Source organism: Triplophysa rosa, linkage group LG3, assembly GCF_024868665.1.
Source record: "Triplophysa rosa linkage group LG3, Trosa_1v2, whole genome shotgun sequence".
In the NCBI taxonomy this organism is placed as follows: Eukaryota; Metazoa; Chordata; class Actinopteri; order Cypriniformes; family Nemacheilidae; genus Triplophysa; species Triplophysa rosa.
The window spans coordinates 15,291,421-15,301,210 of NC_079892.1; positions in this window are offsets into that span (position 1 = coordinate 15,291,421).

Sequence of the window (9,790 nt, forward strand, 5' to 3'; positions counted from 1 at the left end):
TAGTAAACATCAACTAACAATGAACAACACCGGAATACATCATTACTTAATGTTTGTTCTTGTTAACTTGTACATCTACTAATGCATTTATTACCCTGAATAGCTTCATTAGTTAACATTAGTAAATGCATTAGTAAACATCAACTAACAATGAACAACACCAGAATACATCATTACTTAATGTTTGTTCATGTTAACTTGTACATCTACTAATGCATTTATTACCCTGAATAGCTTCATTAGTTAACATTAGTAAATGCATTAGTAAACATCAACTAACAATGAACAACACCAGAATACATCATTANCACACGCACACACAACACACACACACACACACACACACACACACAAAGAGTCACACAGAAAAGAAATGTTATGAATCAATCCACTGCATTGTTTTAAGTATAATCATGAGTTGTGATGTGTTTTAATGAATCATAGGATTAAGAAACAACGCTACATAATTAAAAGCATTAGATGATTGAGTGTTTTCTTTTTACTAAAAGAAGAATGTTGGTATGTTGTCCGGCCACAAGGAACTGTCTCTAGGGAACACTCCCCAAAAAGAAACTGTCTCTAGGGAACATTCCTCAAAACTAGCGACTGACCACAGGATGTAGGGCATGTGTTGTGGGAGATGTTGTTTTGCAGGAACTGACAAAGAAGGGCGAAGTCAGATGGACTGGTTCACGGTGATTGGTTGCTAGGGAGCAATGCTCCACAGAGAGAAAGGAGGAGTCAGAAGATGAGAACGACGTCAAATACTGAATAAATATGTGTGTTTTTTGAATAATCTGGGTTGTTGGCTTTTGAGAGAGTGTGGAGAGTGACTGACAACCCAAAGCTTTGTTACCTTTTTACATCTGATAATAAACTTCTGTTAAATTTTGGAGAACGTCTCCGTGCAAATTTTTGAGCATGCAGGACTGCCTTTTAAGTCCAACAATTGGTGACCCGTGACGTGATTTGACGAGACGATAGTGACGATTTTTGCCATTTTGGAGACAGTCGGAACGGATTCAGTTCAACACACAGGTCGACCTAAAGATAAAAAGGTAAGCAGAAGCCTGTTTATTCAAAATTCTGCTATTGAATATACCTAAATTGCTGTGTGAACTTGATGAACATTCCGAGTAAGTAAAAGTAAACTATAAAAAGAAGTTTGAGAAATCAGATTTAAAAAGAATAGTATAAGACGTATGCGTCGGGTGGTTATAGTCTACCAAAGTAGGTACTTGAGTCAAGGTAAACTATAAAGTACTATTGAGATCTTGGCTTTGGTAATCGCGTCTGGGACGAAAAAGGCCAGGGTAATAAAAATTGAGTTTGGAACTCATAAATTGCGTTGTGGTAATCGCGTCTGGGACAAAAAGGCCAGGGTAATAAAAACCTTGAGTTTGGAACTCATAAATGCGTTGTGGTAATCGCGTCTGGGACGAAAAAGGCCAGGGTGAAATAAATCCTTTGAGTCGGCGAACTCATAAAGGAATATTCCAAAATTGTCTGTTATATGTTTGAATGTTTTTAAAAGTGAATGCAATTGCTGATGTGAAAATTAATGTGAAAATGACTTAACTGTGTGAAAAAAGATACTGTATAATTTTTGCAAACTGTGAATAGAATTTGTGCGTAAAATGGCCGATTTCAGAAAGAATGCGACGAATAGGGTGTCCGCCAGTATGGTGCAGTGGCAAAATGTTACAAATATGTTATTAGCACAGGCAGAACCAAAAGAAGAAAACAAGACAGAAAGAAATTATAAATGTTGGGTAGCATTATGTGATTAGTGTGGATGGGAAGTAGAAAAGTGAAGATCCCGTTAGCACCAAAAGTTAGAGAATGGAGAAGAAAGCACATGTAGTTCAGACATAGGAGAAAAAGATAAAGTAAGTGGTATAATCAAGCAGACATAAGTGAAGTGAGAAGACTAGCGAAAAATCGTATGTGGACCAGACTAGCAGACACACAGCACTTAGTCAGAAAGACAGCGGGTGGTGAAAAAGAGGGAGAGTGAACAGCTCAAAAGTCAGAGAAAAAGGAAGAGAATACAGGAAGTGCTTGTGTGTGTGTGTGTTGACTTAGTTAAATTTATGGTTCCAACCCCCACTTATCCTGTCTCACTCCGCCCGCCACAGTAACTTTTCACTGAGTAAAATAGCAAGCACATGACAAAAGCACACAGCTTAATGATTTAATGAAAGAAAACACTTATTGATTATATTGATAATTAAATCATACTTTTAACTGAAAAATATTTCCACAATTCATAATATATAAAATATAATAACAAACAGTTACATAATATGCATAACTATATACTATTTATTAAAAACAGCCTTACATAAAAGAACAGGCTTCTTTTACTGTATTTTGGATCAAATCAATGCAGGCTTGGTGAACAGAAATGACTTTTGAACATTAGTGTAAGTCCAACACAATAATTCTAGCATTATTTACCAATGTAGTATTTACTATTTTCCCTAAATACAACTGGATGATAGACACTTTGTGAAAATAATATTTGTTCCAAAAGACTTGTGTCACGATATGTATAAAGAACCCAATTGCAGGCAGGCGGGGTTAACAAGGATTTTAATGAAACAAAACTAAGACAAAACAAAAACCCTCGATGGGGGACAAACACAATAACCATATGCTTTTCAAAAAAAAGACAAAGAAAAACTTCCCGCTATGGGGCAAAACAGAAACTAAGGCAAAATTACATAAACTTACTTTTGGGGACAGATGCAAGAACGAGGTAAAACAAGGACGCATAAACACGAGGTAACAAACACAACGAAAGAGCCCAGGACAAAGAAACATGAGGGCATTTATAAGTAAGACAAACGAAGGATAATTAACGAGGGCAGGTGGGAAACATTTGGCATGGCAGGAAAGCAATACATGAGACGAGAGGGGCGGGGCCAATGACAAGACACTGGAGATAACTCATATTATTGTCAAAAGGACAATAATATGTTTCTCTCCACACATAACCAAAGACTTTGTCATGGCTCTGCCACAGGACCAAGAAAAACAAGACTAAAGGAAGCAGAACCATGACAACTTGTTTAAATGCAAGAAACTAGTTTATTAGATATTAAAATATAAATTGTGACAAGACCGGCTGTCAGTCTGTGTGTTAGTGTTGTGGGGATTTTTCAACGATTTCAGTGCAGTTTACATAGTTACGTCCAGTAGGTGGCGGCAAGGGACTGTTATGAGTGAGTTTGTCAATCAGCAGACTATTCAACCATTTTTGATGTCCCATGATTCTACCCTCTCTTGTCACGCTTGTTGAGCCTTGAGGCAGAATCATGACAGACCCACATGTTTCATGTGGAGAGAGGCCGTCGGAGATGCTGCCCAGCTGCCAGAGAGCGCTGCCCAGCCGCCGACATCCTGTCCTGTCGTGTCGACATCCAGGCCTGCCCAGTCGGTGATAGCCGGCCATCCAGCCGGCGCCATGTGTTGTCCAGCCGGCGCTATGTACTGTCCAGCTGGCCATCTAGCCGGCACCATGTACTGTCCAGCCTGCCATCCAGCCGGCGCTATGTACTGTCCAGCCGGCATTCCAGCCGGCACCATGTCAGTGTTTGGTTTTTTATGTATCATGTTTTTGTCATGTCTTGTATTATGGTTTTTGTCATTGTCTTGTCTTGTTTGTGCCTTTTGGAGCATCAGGATATCGCTCCTTAAGGCGGGGGTTCTGTCGTGATTCTGCCTCGTCGTGTCATGTCTTTCTTGATCTTGTGGTAGAATCACGGCAGGATCCCTTGTTATGTGTGGAGAGAGTCATTTTGACCCTGTCGGCCTTCGATACTCTCTCCGGTCCTTGTCTGTGTTCCCGCCCTTTTGTATCTCTCGTTATTGGTTGTTTATTAGTTCATGCCCCACACCTGTTCCCCTTTGATTTGTCCCTCTATTTAATGCCCCTGTGTTCTCTGGTCTGGTGTTGGATCATTGTACTGTTATGTTGCGTGTGGGTGAGTTTTTGTCTTGTTAGTCTAGTTTGAAGTAGTCCTTTGTGATGTGTTATTAGTTTAGTCTTGTCAGTTTGGTTAATCTTGTTCTTGTTTCTGTTTTGTTATGTTTACCCCCACGTGGGTCTTTGTTTTGAGTTTGGTGTATTATTTATTAAAAGTCCTGTTAAAAAATACTTTATTTTACAAAACAAAAAGACAAAGCAAACACCCACGATGGGGATATAAACAAGAAAACAAGATAACAGGAAGCAGACAAGACGTAGACTAACTAAGACTAAACTAAAATAAACAACACTGGACAAAAGCTAAACTAAAGACTTACTAAACTCAACTTGACAGGGGTTTTCACAGACAACAGGAACACAGCACACATGGCAGACGAAAGGCACTCGACGAAACCATACACAACGCAATACTGAACAGAGTACAATCCAACAGCACAAGACAAAGAAACATGAGGGTATAAATAGGGAGAGACAAACGAGGGATAACGACATGGGGCAGGTGTGGGTAATTAAACACTCAGGGAAAGATAACGAGGAAACGAGATGGCGGGAACAGAGACGAGACACTGGAGAGAACGCATATTATTGTCAAAGGACAACAATATGTTTCTCTCCACACATAACCAAAGGCTTTGCCATGGCTCTGCTACAGGACCAAGAAAGACATGACTAAATGAAGCAGAGCCATGACAGTCTGGTTCTGGTGTGCTAGAGATCTCGGTGAAGATGAGTGACAGCTTTTTAGTAATTATAAAGGGAGTGCTCGTTGTGCGGTATCTGTGCTATATGTAATCCATTCAGAATGGTATAAAACTTGTTTTTCATGCTGCTAAGACCAACGGCCACACACACACTGCAAAGTTTCAGGAATTACATCAGCATATAAATGCGGGATTCACTCTTGAAATAGCTATGATTGCCATATTGATAGCCATAGTTAGTTCCTGAATAAAGCAGACTTTTGGACTGAAATTGTCACGAACGGGGGTGAGACACAAGGATACAAGGACAGAGGATCCAGGTGCAGACAGCGGGTAAGGGGTTAACAAGACTTTAATGTCACGAGTGTGGGTGGTGGGTGAGACACAGTGACAACGAGAGAGGACCCAAACGCAGACAGCGGGTAAGGGGTTAACCCCTTACCCACCGCCTGCCTGCATCTGGGTTCTCTGCACCTCAATCGTGACACAGACCTAATAATAAATTATGCAAGGAATACAAAAGCCTCGACATGGAGTTGATAAATATAGTGGAAAGATATATAGAGAGAGAAAATTACCCCTCAAAAAAGTAGAAGCTTCCTCTTCCTGACTGCGAGGGTTTATTATTCTCCATTTTTTAGCTGAACTTAGCTTCACCGGAGTGACGCTAATCAAGCAGTCATGTCAACGATGTCCTGCGCTTAGCGGTCTTTAGACGTGGGGCGGAGTGTTTAAAATTTAAAGAGACATGACAATTAGCCCATAAACAAACTTAATATAAATTATTGTAAATAATTAATTCACGAAAATGACCATATCCATGGCATGAATTTAATCACATTTGTCATTATCATTTTTTCTCAAATAAAAAAATCTGAGGGACCCCCTAAGTCTATTTTTTACTTATGGGGGTCCCTAATGCCTTATGGGGGGTCCCGGATCCCCCCAGCCCCCTTCAATTCGAGCACTGATTCGGTATATGCTTTATATTTAAGAAAACGTGATTAAGACCGTTTCTCAATATGCGTTCTTCAGCGGTGTGTTCTCGCTCTACGTCATCAATAGCATGAAAGTACCCGGACGTGTCATCGATATCAAGGATGCATCATGCAGCCTTGTGCACCTACGGAATCCGCTTGAAGTCCCAGAAGTCACTGTAGCGCATCCACCCAAGTTCGTTCTTCCGAGGCTGCCTCGCAAGACCGGTCTCCACAAGAACACAAGTCCGTTCATTGCGTTCTTGGAATTGAGAAACGGCCTAAATGTTTTATTACACAGGCTGACACGCACGCTGTGATTAAGAGCAGCGTGTGGTCATATTTCAGACCCTGACTCGCACTCTCAGCTATGGCCGTCTTTCATTGACTCACAGTTAGCAGGCACACACACACACACACACACACACACACACACACACACACACACATGTTGGGTTTCCATGTTTTATGGGAAAATTCCATAGACGCAATGGTTTTTATACTGTACAAACTGTGTATCATATTCCCTACCCCTAACCCTAACAATCACAAAAAACTGTCTGCTCTTTTAGATTTTCACAAAAGTTAATTCTGTATGATTTATAAGCTTGTTTCCTCATGGGGACAAAAAAATGTCCCCACAAGGACAAGGGTTTCGGATATTGCCATCTTTGTGGGGACATTTTGTCCCCATACCATAGGGTTTACCCTTCCCACACGCACGCACGCACGCACGCACGCGCACACACTTTAATATTTTATTTGAGTCCGCTTAAAGGAAATCATTTACAGAGACAAAAATATTTATAGATACAGATAAATGCATATCCACTCAATCATGGACCAGTGTTATACAACAAATGTACACAATATTAAATATACAACTCAGTTGTTAGGGATATAAATAACAACGTCTCCGCCATATACCGCGGCTGCCTATAATTGCAGACACAGCACAGTACTTTGCTAAACGCTTCGCCCTCTTTTTAGACATTCCAAGTTGTTGAAGTCCTCTTACCACCAACCTATGTACATGTCCCAAGCTGCCAAATATAAAAACAAATAATCGACCCCGATAACCCATCTCTGCAATGATGCTCAGAAGAGGTTGGTATTTAATCATTTTTGTCATAAAGGCTTCTTCCAAACTAGAGTCAAAGGTACACGCAACCTCTAAAACAAACACTTCTTTACACTGCTCATTGATCACAATAACATCTGGTGTATTAGCAGATAAATGTGAAAATACTTCAGCATTACTATTATTGCATTGAAACATAGAAGGTTTTACACAGGAATGTTGATACATTGTTACTCCGGGTGAAAGGAAGCTTGATATGTCCTTTGTTATAAGATCCACTACTCCGTCATGGCGTGCTATGTACATCCCCTTGTAAGCATGACAGCCATTTAGGATATGTGGTAGTGTTTCAACAGTCTGTTCTGTGGTATGATGCAAGCAATGAGGGACTTGAGTTGCAGGAAACCAAATAGAGAGATTTAATCTAGTAGGGAGTACTTGTAACCTAGCTTTTACTGTAAAAATAACAATGTCCTCACTGAGCACATCATTCTTCAGAAATGAGTGAGAGACAGAGTGATCAGCTGAGGGAAGGCAAGCAAGTTTTCCCTGAAGTTTCAGTCCAACCCAGTGTTGTTTCTGTTGATATCGATGTAAATCCAAGAGTGTTCGCCGTGCCCCTACAGATGATAACAGGTAATTACAGTCACCATATGTGACAGTCGCCTTTACATAGGTCAGGGGGTCAGTGATAATATCCTCGGAGACTCTCACAGTCTCAGAGTCAGACCTCACCCACTCCAGTGACGCTCCAGATCGAACGCAGAGATCATTCAAATCCGGCCAGTCTGACCAAACGCCAAAACCAGCCGAATGAGTGTCGAGTTTCCCGCTGGATTTCCTTCTGAAGCCAAGGAAGTGTGGCTCCGACTCCTTGGCAAACGGCACCTTGCGTTTGCTTAAGTCCAGGAATAAGGAGGATCGAGCCAACTCTCTGACATCTTTATCATCGTTGTTCAACATATTCAGAAGATGAGAAATCAGCGTGCTGGTGTAAATCCACATCACGTTTGGTACTCCCAACCCTCCTTCCCATTGGGGATGAAAGATAATATCACGGGTGCTATGTGTATTAAGTCCAAACCACTTCCGCACTAGGCTTACTATTTTATTATTCATTTCGCTCAACGATTTTTGTTGAATATGAACGTTAGAGAACAAATGTTGTAGTTTGGACAGCGCCACTTGTCTTATAGCCTCCAACTTTATGGTAAGTGGCAATGGACATGTGTCAATCAGATCTAGCTTAGATGAAAGATCAGACACAATGATATTCACTTGTTCTTTCCATTCTCCTGCGATGTTAATTTTATGTCCAAGATAGGTGTATGTCTCATGATGAGAATATACACGTATAGATTGTGTAGATACTGTAAATTCGGGACATTTATCAGTCTTTGAACGATACCATCTGTTCCCTCCACTTCTCCTCTCATACAGGACACTACATTTTGTGTCTTTAATCTCTAGACCTGACCATTTCAGAAAAGAGTCGGTCCTAGCCAGCATGCTTTTAATTATACTTAAAAGCATACTTTCTCTAGAGGCCATCAGGACATCATCTGCGTAGCCCTGTACTGGGATAGGTGAGAACACTCCGCTGGGGGCACATTGGCTCATCCACTTCAGCCACTGATTGATAGCAATGATAAAGTTAACGGCACTCCAAGGGCAGCCAGTTTTAATGCCTATCTGGAGAGGTGTTGGATGGGTGAGATGCTTTCCACAGATCACTTCAATAAAGGAGCCTTTATACACATCTTTCACTATGTTGATGAATAGTTGAGGCAGTTGTATTTCCTCCAGTGATTTAATCATAACATCATGAGGTAGAGTTCCAAATGCATCTTTAAAGTCTAAGAAGACGGAATACAGTCTACATGACTCATGCTTAAAGTCATCTATCCCCGTTTTAAGGCAAAATACATGCTCATTCATACCTTGCCTATTAATATATGCCTTTTGCTTCGAGAATAAGATGTCAGTCTCTATCAGCCAAGGAAGAACTCTAGCCAGCATACACTTCATAAACACTTTATAGATGGTAGGAAGGAGAGATATGTCTCTCCATGTCGATGGATCATCAGGGATGTTGTCTTTTTTTGGAATTCTATAGATTAGTGCCCCTTTCCATGAATCTGGTACCCTCTCATTTTCCAGGCAGGCATTAAAAATAGTTGTTAAAGTCTGACATGTCTGTGCGGTTTTAAAATCCTCATGTAAAACGCCATCTTTACCACTGGCTTTATTGTTGGGTAGATTGCTTAAAACAGATTGTACCTCTTCATTTGTGAAGTGCGTTATTGCAGGAAAGGAAGTTGGCTTTGGTATCGGCACATCTAGATGCCAAGGTGGAAGGGGTGAAACATCATTATGCCCCTGGTTTTTACATTTGTTATCGTAATAAGTCTGTACTGTTCTTATGTTACTAGGGCAGGGAGGAGGGTCAGGATATTCGCTGTTATGTAGAATGACTTGAATCGCTTTAGCTCTTCTATGCTGCCACAAATATGCGAGTTTACTTCTGCTCACCTTCGCATTCCGCTTGCTATAAGTCCCTCCTGTCTGCAGAGAAGGCAAGACAGTTTCTCGCAAATAACGCAGCTGTTCGCGAATCCAGCTAGCTATAGAAATCGGTGTTAAATCGTCTGGATAGGGTTGTACCCCCGGGAACCTCTTCAAAACTCTCATCACATATTTCAAAATTTGTAATCCAAAAGGCTTACCGCTGTGCCTCTCAGCTAAGAAGATTCCATTCTTGAAAAACACCCCATTTAGCAATGTGGCTAATGTTATCCACTTTCTCGAATCACCGGAGGAAGCAAAGTTTTTCTCACGTTGGCATCTGGTGTTCAATCGGTCTCTATAATTCCTTTCATGAGACTGAAAATCCATCCATTGATTATCAGGCAGCGGACGAACATACTGCTGGAAAATCGTAAGCTCTTCTCCCGCTAGATGGGATCCAAGGGAACCATGCGATGGTAATAGCGGTTGTTGGTAGATTCTCCCGGTGAGTAACGCTTGTTTGAACGCA